Below are 15,407 nucleotides of genomic sequence, written 5' to 3'. Positions count from 1 at the left end.
ACACTGGGGGATCAAGCCTGCAACTTGGGCATGTGCCCTGAAGAATTGAACCATGACCTCCTGGTTCATAGTTCAATGCTCAACCACTGAGTCACACTGGCCAGGCCTCTCTCAATTCTCTGCTTTCAATAATGCACCTACATTCATGGCTTTAACTATTTCTACATGAATAACTTCCAAAAGACACATCAAAACACCAAAGTCTACACTCTAAAAGCAAATTGGCATTTACTCTCCAAAGTTTTGTGCCTCTTCCTCTCCATTCTGCAGGGGCACCTTTTGAGTCACTGCTCTGAGGTGGGATCCATCCCACACCTGTCCCCCAAATCAATCTTTGCACTTCTGGTGCGACTTTTGGGGGCAAGTAATCAAAAAACAAGAATAAAAAGACTTGGTGTTTATATATCCTCTCCTTTCTATCCTCAGCAAGGGTGTGTTGGCAGTAACTTCCACAGGATAGAATTCTATGACAAACTTTCCACAGAATAGCAAACAACTATAGGATGTAAATACAGATGTAGACACCAGTATAAAAGGCAAGGCTAAACCAGAGTGAGAAATGCGTGCCAACTGGTGGCATTTCTGAAATCGGCAGGAGTGTTGGCTGAGGAAGAGGAAATGTTACGAGTTCAGTACAATGGTCAGCCTGGAACCACGGGTTCTCTCATGATCACAGTAGCAAGTCAGCAAGAAAATTACGTCCACTTTAAAAGAAAAAGGTGAAGTGTAAGAGTGTAGTCAATCTTTTTCTTCTCATTCCGCTCACTCTGCCAGCTGCGGAGCTGCTCCTGCAGAGCTCTGGCTGACCACACTCCCCGCCCACTAAGCGAGTTAAGCAGGAGATGCCACAGGAATGCGCTCCTGCAGTGAGCGGGGTGCGAGCGTAAGTGCTGTGGGCCCTCTGGTCCAAATCCTCAGAGCAACGGGCGTGCCAGCCCCCCCACCTTCAATAGCATGGAGGAGGGGTCTTAGGACATGCAGAGCAGGGATTTGGAACCTGGGTCCCTGGATAACCATGGAGCAGAGTCACCAGCCCTATGTGAGAGAGAACTCCTTTGTTCTTTATGCAGCCGATCACAGAGCTTCTCCGTTACAACACCTTACTTGACCTTAACATACCAGCTATCTACACCTTTACTTAACAGTGCCATGATTAAATAAGAACACAGTGGAACTCGTGCATACTTCGAATTTATCCACATAAAAATCCATCGTATGCCCAAACCAGTTTGGCTCAGTGGATAGAGCGTCGGCCTGCAGACTGAAGGGTCCCAGGTTCGATTCCAGTCAAGGGCATATACCTTGGATTACTGAGGTCAACCTCAGGAAGGAAGGAAATTCTGACACATGCTGCAACATGGATGAACCTTGAGGTGACTACGCTGAGAGAAATTAGTCACAAAAAGACAAATACTGTATGATTCTACTTGTTTAACGTATGCGGAGCAGTAAAAATCAGAGACAGAAAATAGAGTGGTGGTTGCCAGGGGCTGAGGGGTGGGGAATGAGGATTTACTGTTTAATGGGTATTGAGTTTCAGTTTTACAAGATTAAATAAGTTATATGGGGATGGATGATAGAGATGGTTGCACACAGTGTGAATGTATTCAATATCATTGACCTGTACATTTGATGTTACACATCAAATTTACCACACACAAAAAATAAGAAATCCACTGTTGACCTTAATTTTATTCACATCAAAACCCACTGTGGTTCATATTTTAGATTCAGGTGTTGTTGTAGATACACTCTGTGAGCTGGGGGTGCTGCACAGATGGAGAATGGATATTAACAGCCTCTCACAGCTAGGGCACGGCCTCCATTTCCAGGTGCAGAATTTTATTCACATCAAAACCCACTGTGGTTCATAGTTTAGATTCAGGTGTTGCTGTAGATACACTGTGAGCTGGGGGTTCTGCACAGATGGAGACTGGATATTAACGGCCTCTCACAGCTAGGGCACGGCCACCATTTCCAGGTGCAGGACAGTTCTCCGTCACATGCCGCATTCCTCACCCAGCTGACACCCAACACCAGCCTCCCAGAGTCCTCTCCGGTCCACGCATGTGACTCCGCTCCCTGCTCACGGACCCACAAGGCTTCGTGAATATCCCAGGTCGGGAAGCACAACGCTGACCCCTTCCCGTGGGGGGGCTGGGTGAGAAACAAGGCTCAGCTGCAAAACTGTCACTGGGGGTCTCATATGTGACGCTGCCACACAGCCCCCCATCCCCCATGCCATCCTCCCACACAGTCTGCGCCACGTCCTGCACAGATCTGCTCAGCTGTGGTCCACTTGCCGCACAGCCTATGTTTCAAAATGAACAGGGAACCTGATGAAAACACTGGAAACCCAGTCACAAATGTGGTTAACAGCTCCCCGGGTGTGCACATCTGCCATGGGACACCTCTGTGAAGACCAACAGAAGGAGTCGCACTGCCCTGAGGCGGGTCGGATCAGATTCTAAGCTCCCAGGCAGCCGGGGCAGGATGCCTCAATGCACAAGTGTCTCTGTGGCCTGCAACCCCTCTTCTGTCGTCACAGAAAGGCGCTGCCCCATTTCCCAGGCCCCCTCACGCCCCGCCTCTGCTCCCTGCCCACCACAGCGCACCCTCGGGTCTGCTGAGCATCCTCACTGTCTACATACAATGCTGCTTAACTAAAACTTCAAGTCTTACTAATTTTAATTCCAGTTTACAGAGCTGGAGGACGACTTTATCCCAGAAGGAGGCAGACATGGGGGGGAGGGCGGGGGGAGAAAGAGGAAATCCTACCAATGCTTAGAGTAGGTCCAAAGACCAGTCACTGTCGCAACAAATCAGCATTCTCATTGCTAAGGTGTCTGCCCACTTGTTTATTTTCTTTTTTTTTCTTTAAAAGACACAGAAGGTATTTCTCAACACAGACGGACGACTACACTGTATTTTCCTCATGCCTGGGTATCAAATAGCTGACTACATACTCCAAAAGGGAAATAATAGGAAAAGAGGGGGGAAATATGAGAAATGTAAACACTGACGAAAAGGGAAATGTTGACAAGTGTGTGGGTGGGGAAGAGCATTCTAGAGGCAACAGCTGGCCACTTAATTTCTTCCATTCCCTAGTCGTGTAGCCCAGGGCACGTCGCTTAATCTCTTCAGTTAAATCTTTTAAGATTTTTGTTGCTCTTCTTTTAAATTGGTAAGCTCTCGCTAAGAGGGAGAGGACGGGTTAGCCATATTTCCTTGCTAAGAAGTAAGTTCTTATTTACCACTACTGCAGGGCTGGCCAGTTGTTATCCTGACACCCTGCCCTCACCAACTATTCATTCTCTGTGATACGGGTGACACTTCAGTATTGCGAAAGCTTTGCAAACAATGCCAGGCCATTTGGTTCTTACCTTGAGAGACCCCTGTGGCTGAGGCTGGCATATCTGCCAGGCCAAGCGATAGCCACATACACATGAGAGCCCAGAAATTCCTGACCTGCTCCTGTGGTATTTCATTCCACGTGGAACTCCGGTGCCTGTGATTAGATACGACTTGTCACAATGGATTAGGAGGTGTTGGAAACTAATGCATTTCTCAGATATCAAGTGGGGTGTGAGATGAGCTTATTAGGTCTTTGGCTATTTGCTACAGGATGGGCTCAAAATAGCTTTCGGACTCCTGGGGACAAACATCTACTGATTCTGGCTTTATTTACAGAAGAATCACCAAGTGTCCATTTCACAACTGTTGTTCTTACCATAACCTGAGGCCAAGGAAAAGGAAAAAGTAACAGGGTGGCAGAGGCGTGACTCTGCGGTTGGAGGGGGCTGACCATTGTGCTTGAGGGGGTGGGAGAGGCAGAGAGTCCCTGTGGGTTCAAAATCATGGTAATAAAAGTAAATTAATAAAACGAGTGGCTTTTACTGTAATTGCACAGAAACAGAGCACTGTACATGCTGGAAACTGAGCAATGGCCCCGTGATCTGGAGCCCCATCCGAGGAAGCTGCCATCCGTGAGCACATCCGGGGTCAGGCGGCAGGAGCAGTGCCAGCTGACGACAGCAGAGAGGCTGCTCCGACCGGCAGGCCCGGACCAAAGGAAGCCTGGCATTGCGGGAAGGCCGTCCTGGTCTCATGAGCGATTTCTGGGGGATCAGGGTGCAACCAGGGTACACCCTCTGTGAGGACCGCAAGGTCTATGAGCTTCAGGGGCACAGGACGTGCCGCAGGACCCAAGCCTCCGGAGGTCCCAGCGGCGAAGCCTCGGCTACCCTCCAATGCAAGACAGAGTGTTTGGGAGGAAGCAGCGCACCATGGGACCGTCCCTGATAACTACGAGGGGCCGCCCAAGTGTGTGGGCTCAACCACAAGTCCGTGCTCAACCACGCATGCCAAACGCTGTGACAGGCTGTGAAGAATGGGCTGTAACTAGTTATAATTCCATAACTTATTCTACAGACAGATTGGGTGAATACCGGGTTCCCCAAGACTCCCAAGGAGCAGCCCAGAACCGACAGGCTGGAATGCAGATTATCGTCAATCCCTCTTAGTGCTGTGGCTTCAGGGCTAAACGATGAAATGCACTTTGTAAAGCAGAAGGCAACCTGAGGCCATCCAGTGCATCCGCCTGTAGAAACGGCGTCTCTTTGGAACATTCTTGTCCAAGGGCCAGTTCCCTACCTGCTCTCAGATCGAGAGTCTGGAATCTCACTGCCGGACAGACACTGCCCGCTGGCACCTTCCTGGGTCATGGCAGTCCTTTTCTGGCGGCCCCAGCATCTCCACCCCTTCTCGCAGGAAGCCCCGGGCACCCCACCTCCCACCCCCTCAGGCCCGATCAGACAGGCTAACACTTCACTTCTGCTCGGGTGACCCACCACTGCATTTTCTAACTGGCTAACAAGTCAAAAGTCACTAAATTACATAGAGCAACCAATACAGTCAGGTTTTTCCTAGTTAAAAGCTCTCCCCATCTTTGCCCACTCAGCACTGACATTTCTTAACCTGGATGACTGGATGTACCATGTGAACTTTGCCATGTAGATCTCCATGGGCTCCGACACCTCAGAGAGATTTTTCTGATTAACTCTGTCGTTTCTATGTCAATAGCTAAGAAAGGGTCAGAGCTGACCATCTCTCTCATATCTGCTAGTGGTAAATGCAGTACAATCCATGGCAGCTGAGGAGAGGGAGAGGTTTGAAAGGGTGGTGAAATAAAAAATGTAGTGAAATTCTGATGTTTAAGTCATATCATCAAAAATTTTAAGCAGCAATATAGTTACTTCCCTGAACATCTGGCCACTACATTAACTGCAGGTGAAGTTACGGGATTCCACAGGCCAAGCCTGTCCCCTTCTAGCAGACTCTAGAGGCCTCCAGTGAGTCGATACTGCAATTAGCCACAGGCAACTTTACCGAGCCACAGGGTTACTATTACATAAAGGAAGCATTCAAGTCCTTCAAAACAGACTCTCTCCCACAGGTTAAAATACCATTTATGCCAGAGTGTTCAGCATGCCTTCCCACCTGCACCAGACCAGAGATGCAACCATGTGGAATTAACAAAATGCCACCTTAGAGAAGCCCAGAGAAACTTCGGTCTTGATACACTAAACACTTTAAATCCCAACAATTAATACATCATGAAGTACAAACTCACTTATTGTTTTTAGTAATTTTTAGAGAGAGAGGAAGGAAGAGGGAGAGAGAGAAACATCGATGTGAGATTGAAACATCAATTGGCTGCTTCCTGCACGCCCCCTTCTGGGGATCTAGCCAGCAACTGAGGCATGGGCCCCGAATGGGAATCAAACCAGCAACCTTTCAGTGCACAAGACAATGCCCAGCCAACTGAGCCACACTAGCCAGGCCAAACCCACTTCTTCAGTGATCAACATGAAGAAGGAAGAGACATGTAACACTGACACGTTGCAGGAGAGATGGTAGTCACCCCTCTCCCGTACCACTCTCCTCTCTTGGGAGTAACAAAAACCTCACAATTCCACTGGGCACACGCTTCCCATAGACATTCAGACAATCCAGTGACGTCTCATGATCAGGAATGAACCATGAGAACGTGAGAACTGCAGGCACAGCTTTGATGTCGACCCCTCCATGGGGACAGGCATGTCCCACCCGCTTCCTCTTTCCTGTGGCTGGGCCTGGGGCTGGTGGCAGAGCAGTAAATGAGGGGACCCTGGACCCTGGGACACCCCGGTGACACTGACCAGCCTCACACCTACTGGACCTTCATGTGCAGAGAGAGACCTCTACCTAGAGTCTCAATTATAAAATAAAACAAAACAACAACAACAAAGAAAGCTTCCATTCATCGCTTCTGGAAAACTCCAGAGAGAAATATGACATGGGTGTTTTGCTGACTGACAGTATCTCAACTATTTGGGAGTTTTGCCCTAACAAAGGAAACAGAAACCTGTCATTTAGGAGGCCGACTCCTGGCCCAATCTACCACTGAAGCACCATGTGGCTGTAGAGTTACTTCATGTCACAACGTTTCTCACCGGCTGGATGATTTTAAGTTATAATCCTTCCTGGAGGTGGGAGCCATGCCCACTATTCCACCTGAAGCCCCTGAGAGTTTACACAAGGGATTACCCAGCAATGTGGTGACTCTACAAGTGACCACCAACATACCTTCACTGCCACTTCGAACTCGAGGCAGGCAGCTACCTACAGCCAGCTCATCACTCAAGCCTCCCTTCCATCGTAGTGGGTTCCTGAGAACACGATCTGCTGCCTGAGGTCATCATGCCATGAGCAGGCTGGCCCGTGGTAAAGCATTTGCCCCAGAACCACACCACCCCTGGTGAGAGCCAGGACTGAAGAGATGGCAAGCAAGGACATGATGAGATGTGAGCTGAGATCTGATGTGAAGGGCACCATCCCCTACATGATGGGCACTGCCAAACCCAAATTACTAGCCGTCGTTTGACCTAAATTCCTGGAGGGTCATTAAGAAACACTGAATCAATGTGTGGGGTTCCCCATAGAATAGAAGAAACTTCACCATGAGGCCAGCACTTGGTGACAGCACTCAAATGACAGGGACCTCCTTGCATGCCCCATGGTTGTTTCTCTTACCTATTTTACCTTCAGTTAATGCTTTGAGTGACATGGGATATCTAAACACAAGTGGTAACAGTCAGAATAGCCTCACCACAGGACTTTACAGCTGATCACAATTCTCATTAAGGCTTTGATTCCTGTTAACTTATTAGCATTTTTAACTACAAGGTAAAACGGTTTAGCCAGGGGTGGGCAAACTTTTTGACTCGAGGGCCACAGTGGGTTCTTAAACTGGACCGGAGGGCCGGAACAAAAGCATGGATGGAGTGTTTGTGTGAACTAATATAAATTCAAAGTAAACATCATTACATAAAAGGGTACGGTCTTTTTTTTTTTTAGTTTTATTCATTTCAAACTGGCCGGATCCGGCCCGAGGGCCGTAGTTTGCCCACGGCTGGTTTAGCCTGATAGCAGAAACACTGGTGGCTGGTGTGGGCTCTGGTCACATGACTCACACCTCACTCACACCTAGTAAGTTAGTGCTGACCAGAACACCTGGGTTTGCTCCAGGAATCACTGGTGTTCACTCAGGAGGTGTGACATCTTGTGTCCCACTTGCTACAGTGGTGTGTTCTTAGACTTAAAGTCTTTACTCAAAATACAAACTGTGTGAATATGTATTTTTTGTTGGTGCCATATTTTCACCATTTATCTCCCATTCCTCAAATAATATTTTCAGATGAATGCTATATTAGTTTCCTAGAGTCACCATAAAAATTACCACAAACTGAATGGCTTAAGTAACAGAAATCTCGTCTCTCATAGTTCTGGAGTCAAAAACCAAGATGTTGGCAAGGCCATACTCCCTTCAGTGGCACTGGGCCCTGTCCCTCCTCCTTCTTTCAACATCTGGTGGCCCCTGGCATTTCTTGGCTTGTGGCTGCATCACTCTAATCTCTGCCTCCTCTTCCCAAGGTCTTTTTCTCTGTGTTTCTGTGTCTCAAATTTCCCTCTTTCTTATTTTTTTAAAACCAGAACATTCGTTGCATGAATAATCGCTGAAATCCTTAAGATGAACTGGATGCTGCAACAACTGCCCTCCTGGGTTTCGGTGTTGCTCCTTCGTGGAACCCATGCCTGAACCAGTGGTGCACAATTTTTAGCTGCCCCTTCCAACCAGTCCCAGTGGTGTTTTGTGGATTAGCCTTGGCAGCCTCCAGTCACACTTCCTCTCCAGCTTGGTGGGGGAGCCACACTTGCCACAGGTGGGCTTCTGAAGGTGGGGGGCTTTCGGGCCACGGTGGCAGCACAATGTATGCATCTCGTTGTGGCACTTTCTGAATGACGTCATTCCCTTCGTCATTTTGCTTCTGTGACCAAGGCCAAAGAGGCCCTCTTCTTTCTTTAATAAGGACACCACAAGTTGGATTTAGGACCCACCCTAAATCTAGGCTGATTGTCTGCAAAAACCCTATGTCTCAATAAGGTAACGTTTACAGGTGCCAAGACCTGAATTTATCTTTTGGGAGGACACAATTTAACCCATGACAGATGCCAAAACAGCTCATGGATGATGAATTCTGTAATTCTAATCCCGAGGAGCTGTGAAAGCCCTGTGAGAGGCACTGGGGCAGCGGGAGCTGAGCACTATTTGTGGAGGGCTAATCTATGACTCAGGTTTTACTAATTAACCACCCTCCCAGCATGGAGCTTCTACAGGGAGAGAAAAGGGGAAGAGTGTGAAATCTGAAGCGGGAAGGTGAAGATCTGAAACTGTCTCCTCTATGAGTGACCACGGTCCTATTTTCAATTCTCAAGTATTTCAAAGGCCCCATTTAAAAATCTTCAGTTAACGCATATCAATTTTTCATGCTTTGTTTTTCCCAGGATGTATTACACATGCCATTATTAAACCACTCATTTCGTAATAAGAGGAGATAATTTTAAGTATCTGGATATCAACACGGAATCTGATTCAGCCTTTCATCCTGGGCACCAAGCATAACAGGCTTAGTCAGCCTTTATTAAACACCGGCCAGATGGCCTGGAAGAGCTCACTCATCTCCTTGTTTCAGTCTGATTGACCTCCATGGGGGGCCGGGGGTAGTGAGGAGGGAGCTTGGTCACCTGAATATCTCTCTCTCTCTCTCACACACACACACACACACACATACACATACACATACACACACACACACACACACACACACACACGTCTAACTTAAGAACTTCAAATGTAAGTCTAGGAACCCCAGGATACCCAGAAAGGTATATAAACATATAAAGTTCTGATTTACAAAAAAATTTTTTTACAAAAAGATATATGTACCAACACGTCTACTAACAACCATATCAATACAGAGCTGGGTAATATTTTGAAAATTTTGTTATTTAGAGATGCAGAAAGTAGCAAGTTGCTGTTCACTTAAGTCTATGTGATTGCTAATAAGAAAAGTTCTCTTGTCTGTTCATCATCTATATTTACCTCAGTTGTGGAGTCTGTATTCATGACAGCTCTGCGCATTTATCTATCAGAGTTTTATAGCGTTTCTTACCAATCAGAATAAACCCTTCAGGAATCAATCGTATTCACACTTTAACCTCTCTTTGTATTTGACTTTTAAAAATTTTGTTTAGATATGGAAATATAGAGGTTTTCAAAAACTTTCTGTGTAACAAATCTCGCTAATCTTTATTAAGAAATACTTTCCATCACGTATACTATTTGGAAGTTCTTCCCCATCTAGACACTCAGTGGGTGCTGGCTTTCCTGTAAGTGTTATGTGTTTATTTTGAAGTAAACTATAATGCGAAAATTTTAACTCTGTCCATTTACTGCACTAATCATGCCACTGTACTTACTTAATACACATCAATGTTTGAAACTAAATTCTTACAGAAATCATATTTATGCTATAAGAGAGCTATTTTGTTTTTAAAATGAAACAACCAATCATATTTAAATACAGCAATATCATAGATGAACAGGAAAAAGCAGACCAATAATATGGAAAAATATCATTTCAAAGCTAATCACAATGTAATACATATTACAAAAACCATGGACATTAAAATGCTTAACAACAGACATTTCAGAAGAAACAAGATGTTCGACAGCCCCCTGAATACCCCTTCCCCTTCATTTTTCAGTGTTTCAGGAACTTGAGTTTTAGAAATAACCACGAGTTGAACAGAAGTAGCAGCCACTGCAACACAACCTTAACAAGACAGAAAAGGGAACATTTCATGTTTAGAAGGACAGGTAGAGAATGATAAAAATGTGTGTTTTTAAAATCAACACGTGTGTGTTCAGATTCTCAGCCTTCCTTAGACATTAGAAATTCATCACTAAGCCACACACACCAGGAAAGGGAACTTGCATGGAGAGCAAGACCAGAAGCTTCGGCCCCACCCCACACAGTGAGCCCGGGTGCAGGTTTGAGGACACGTGGTTCCCTCAGGAAAACAAACCCTGAGGCCCAGGGATCTACCATCTCGTGCTCACCGCTTCCCTCGCCCTCCTCCTGGAAATAGGAGAAGAAAACCTAAAGTGCTTCTTCAGACCTAAAGACAGTCTCCCCTGAGTCCCCACCCCCTCACTGAAAAGCTTATTAATACTCTGGCAGGTGCGGGAGGCTGGGGTGGGGGTGGAGGTCATGTTTAATGTAGACAGAGCTTCCGTCTGGGAAGTTGAGACGTGCTGGGGATGGATGGTGATGGTAGCCCAACAACGTGAATGTGCTTATAGTGTTGCTAAACTGTACCCTTAAAAACGGCTAAAACTATACATTTTATGTTCTTAAATTTTACCACAATAAAAAAATAACTTTAAAAAAGGTATCTATAGACTACTGTTTCCAATTTCTTGCATTCTGTAAGGCTTCTGAAAATATTTGCTTCTATTATGATAAATGGATATGCTTGTGACTTGCAAAACACAGGTAAAACCTCTGGAGGTGTTTTAGGTATAAATAGCTCAAGAGCATAGACATGGACAGAGGCACAGGACCAATACACGTAGTGAGTAGAATGTGACCGGTAGGTGGAAAGACCAGAAGGTGCCAACACTCACCAGGTACCTGGATATACACAGAACACAAACGATCACTTAACATGCACACGGCCGCCATCGCTGAAACCCAAGGCTGTTCATCAGGCGAAGTGGCGACGACAGCTGTGGCCCTGAACCCCAACTGCTCAGAAAGTCAGCAAAACAATGCACACCCCAGGATCCAAGCAGAGCGGGACTCTGACTGCTCCCCACCCGAGGTGCGTGAACCTAGCCCACCCCTGCCCTTGCTTTCTCGATGGGCGCTCCACATTGATCATAAATCGTGAGACTGATGCAGTGAGTAGTCTGTGCTCCCAGGTCTGTGACCTCGGGACAGCGGACCTGGAAGGACACTGGGAGACAACCCATGCAGGGAGCTACATTCCTGAAGGACGCACACACGTTCTTCCGTGTGAGCAGTGCCTGCCCCTCTGCCCCAATGAATCTGCTCCGAGAGAAGGGAACGCTTCCCGAAAGCCTACACCTCCACGCTCTCCTGCTCCTACCAGTCCTCCCTCAGACGCTCACCATCTATCAACACCATTTCTCAACAACGTATGGTTCTCCCTTTCTTCTCCTGGGAGCACAGCGTAGACAGCAGCCAATCCCTCAGGTTCCTACCTCTAATACTGGAAAGCAAACCCCCAAATCAACAGCATCATCAGGAACAGCTCATCCCACCATCAGCTGCTAAAGTCACCTCAACATTTCGGTCATTCCCAAACCACCCACTGCCAACAACCAGGCTCGGGAAATGCAAGGCAATTCTAATATTTTAATTAAAAGCAATAAAAAAAAAAAAAGTCGTGAAAACGCTCCAAAGCCAAAGAACATTTTAAAACAATCTGTCTGGGGATGTGGGGTGTTCAAATCCGGTCCCTCTCAATAGCACAGATAACCAAATACCGCTTATTTTTAAAGTTGGAATTTTTCTGCAAACCATTTAAAAACCGTTGTGAGCTTCAAGGTTAACTATATTACAGGCAATTACTAGGATGTGTCCCTATTTCTAAAAACGAAACGAAAGGTCTGTGCCACAAAATGCCCAAAAAGAAAAGCAAACCTGTGCTGACAGACAGCCCTCAGGAAGAGGCTGGCTATGTAGGCAAACGTTCCCCACAAATACGCATCAATAAGCTATAATTAAACTATAGCTTAATATAATTCACCTTCATCCTAATTTATCTGAAAAGCAGCGGGGACAGATTTGAAGGGACATGCAAGGAGGAAGAAGTCAAAAAGGGAGTTCATTCCAATACGTGAGTTTTCAAAAAGCCAGCGCTGCTTCCTCACCAACAGGAGAGACGAACTTCCCAGGTGATAGGAAGGAAACCAGTCAACACGGTTTCCCTGAGAAAGCCCTTGCTGCAATGCCCCCGGCAGTCCCGGATCTGTCTCCTGCTTCAACAGTGTTTGCATGGCACAGATCAGGGACGGCTCTTCTTCCAGCCTCCAACCACCCTCCACCGTCTTTTCTAGTCACCACCTTTGGAGCCACCTCAGCCATCCTCCGCCTCCGTGACCAGCCAACACTGTTTTGTTTTGTTTTTTACCTTAACTCTTCATTGCTGAACAACTATGAGCTCCCAAATTCGTCAGAATTATTCCACCGAGATGGAGGCTGCCATCAACCGCCTGGCCAACCTGCACCTGCAGGTCTCCTACACCTACCTCTCTCTTGGCTTCTATCCCGACCACAATGATGTGGCTCTCGAGGGCGTGGGCCAGATAGTCCACAAGTTGGCGGAGGAGGCGCACAAGGGCTCTGAGCATCTCTTAAAGATGCAAAACCAGCAGGGTGGCCGGTCTCTTCCGGGACATGCTGAGGTCTTCCCAAGGTGAGTGGGGCGAAACTCAGAAGGCCATGGAAGCAGCTGTAGCCTTGGATGGAGGGGAACCGGAACCAGGCCCTTTTGGATCTGCATGCCCTGGGTTCTACCCAGACCCTCATCTCTGTGACTTCCTAGAGAACCATTTCCTGGATGAGGAGGTGAAACTCATCACGAAGATGGGCAACACCTGACTCCCCTCACAGGCCGGCCCCAGGGTGGATTGCGTAAGTACAGTGGGGCCTTGACTTACGAGTTTAATTCGTTCAGAGACCAAGCTCGTTAAGGAGCTAGTTAACTCAAATTACTCTATCAACTCAATGCAAAAAATCCATGGAGAGACAGCTGGTATCAAAAAACTCGATCGTCGGGACACTCGTAACTCAAGGCCCACTGTATCTCTTCAAAAGGCTCACCCTCAAACACGACTAGGAGCCTCTGGAGCCCAGAGGTCTTTGAGGGGCTCCTCTGCATTCCCCCGGTGTCTGACTTTTGCCTGAGCCTCTCCCCGAAACCACCAGCCACCCTTTTAACCACCTTGGAGCCCTCTCCCATGCATTGGACAAAAGGGAAAGAATAAGTCTTTCTGAAGAGAAAACAGAGTCATCCTCCAGTGGCCAGGGCCACTTCCACCTGGGTTCTCAGCCATGTCAGCCCATCTTCAAACCCCACCAGCGAGTTCCCTGGCCCGGTGGGTCAGAGCAGGTCCGTGCTGTTAGGAGGGCCAGGACCTCGGTCTGTGAAAAGCACAGCTGTCCCTGGTCCTGGAAAGGCCATGAACACAGTTCCCGCGGCGGCAGCCAGGACTGGAACGCTCTGGAAGGGAGCCCCAGCTCCATGACACAGAGAGGCCATCGCCCGCATTCCCAGGCTGAGGCAGGTGGGCACGGGGACGCTGAGGCCTGTACTTCTCTGAAGACCTGCGTGTCCTGACAAACTAAGCGCGCACTGTCCGCAGCGGGGGCTGTTCTGGTGCTCACTCACCGCCAGGAGGGGCGGGACGCAAGCTCCACGCACGCCCTGGCGGCCACAGTAACTAACTGCACACGCACAGGCACCTGTCCAGGTTGCGCTCCTTCCGAAACGAATACTGTGCAGGTGTCCTCACTTATTTCCATGGGGACGTTCATGCAGAGTGCTGGGAGATGGGCAACCCCAATGGTAACTTTTCAGGAAAGACCAAGGGTTAAATCCAAGTGCAACCCTTGCTGCCACGCTGAGGAAACTAATGCGCTGCGGCTGCATTTCCTGCTGCTCTGCTAAAGACCATTTGGGGAAAAAGAAATTTTCTTTTGCATGGTTGTCAGCTCATGTTTCCGTGTCCTTTTCCCTCTGCATGAAGGACAGCAGTAAGCCGTACCCAAGGTAGAAATTAACAATATGGGCCATAACATAGTGTGACTTGCTGCATCGAAGAGGCTCAAATATACAGTGTCAGGTGCTATGAAGATGGAGCGACTTTCATGATTTTTTTTTTTGGACGTAAGTTACACGGTAAACAAGTTTTAGATGCAATATCTTCCACATTCTAAAATATCAACATTAAAAGAAGTTCATTCAGGTATTTTTTAATTGACACAACTGACAAAACACAATGTCCCTCCTTTTAAGTGCACATTTCAGTGATTTTCAGTATATTCTCAATGAGCTAATTTTTTGCACATTTCTAACATCTGGGTTAATAAAACATTGCAGGATTCTCATATCTGCTTCTATTTCGGTCTGATGCAATAACTGTGTAGATTTGGTTGAAATATGTGAAGAAAGTCTAGCCTCAACTGATACAGAATTGGAAAAGGAAGAAGTATTTAAGTTGTCTTGTGTGTGTGTGTTGTTTTTTTTCAGATAATGTTTGGTATTCTCCTTTGATCTTATGCCAGATTTAGTGACTGGTACTTCCTTAAAGGTTGTTTGGAATTTGCAATCTTATCAGTCAACCTTTCGTGTTAAATTCCTTTTAAATTCATTGGTCATCTTGCAACTTTGAGTGGCTCTTTTACCAACATGATTTTGTAACCATACTTGGGTCATTTAGAAATGGTGGCTCACTAAGTTATGCACGTCTTTCAAGTGCTGACACAGTTCATCACATAACATCCAAAAAATCACATCTAGTAGAAACAGCACTGATCACCACAGAATTGGTGATGGATACAAGGTTTCCAAAATTTTAATATTCACTTGAAAGCTCAAATTTTATCATTGTGGACAAGTAATAGAAATTAATTTTTCTTAAAATGAAAGTCAATTCGATTTTGAGGAAACATCTACAAATACCTAAGTCTGGATAGCCACAGTTTATAAGTCACCCCTTTACATAGAAGTAGGCTGTTCTGGGGGAAAAGTGGTCAGTTGAGCTCATCAGAGTGCTTTTGCCTCTGTGTGTGTCAGAACACCTTACACATACTTCTCACTTCATAGCTCAGAATATTAAAGAGAAGGCACCTGGGTGTTAAGACTTAGTAAAACCAAAATGTTTACTGATTCATCAAGTACATTTCCAAGTGAATCTGGTCTCCCTCTCCCCT

General features: G+C 46.7%; 1 long non-coding RNA gene and 1 pseudogene across 1 annotated transcript in view; both read right to left on the bottom strand.

Annotated features, from left to right (window-relative positions):
- Nucleotides 1–8,033: 8,033 nt before the first annotated feature.
- On the bottom strand, nucleotides 8,034–8,464 carry LOC102756097 (annotated as a pseudogene).
- A 4,704-nt stretch (nucleotides 8,465–13,168) lies between these two features.
- The window catches only part of LOC107182201, an 11,319-nt gene continuing 9,080 nt past the window's right edge, over nucleotides 13,169–15,407 (bottom strand). Inside the window, exons 2-3 of the long non-coding RNA XR_001512919.1 lie at nucleotides 14,941–14,952; nucleotides 13,169–13,278 (exon numbers count right to left, since the gene is read on the bottom strand). This is a non-coding gene — a long non-coding RNA (uncharacterized LOC107182201). The remainder of the gene's footprint in view (nucleotides 13,279–14,940; nucleotides 14,953–15,407) is intronic.

The sequence above is a fragment of the Myotis davidii genome, unplaced genomic scaffold (genome assembly GCF_000327345.1).
Source record: "Myotis davidii unplaced genomic scaffold, ASM32734v1 scaffold194, whole genome shotgun sequence".
NCBI lineage: Eukaryota > Metazoa > Chordata > Mammalia > Chiroptera > Vespertilionidae > Myotis > Myotis davidii.
Note: the sequence above shows the minus strand (reverse complement) of the source record. Positions and strands in the feature narration are given on the sequence as shown.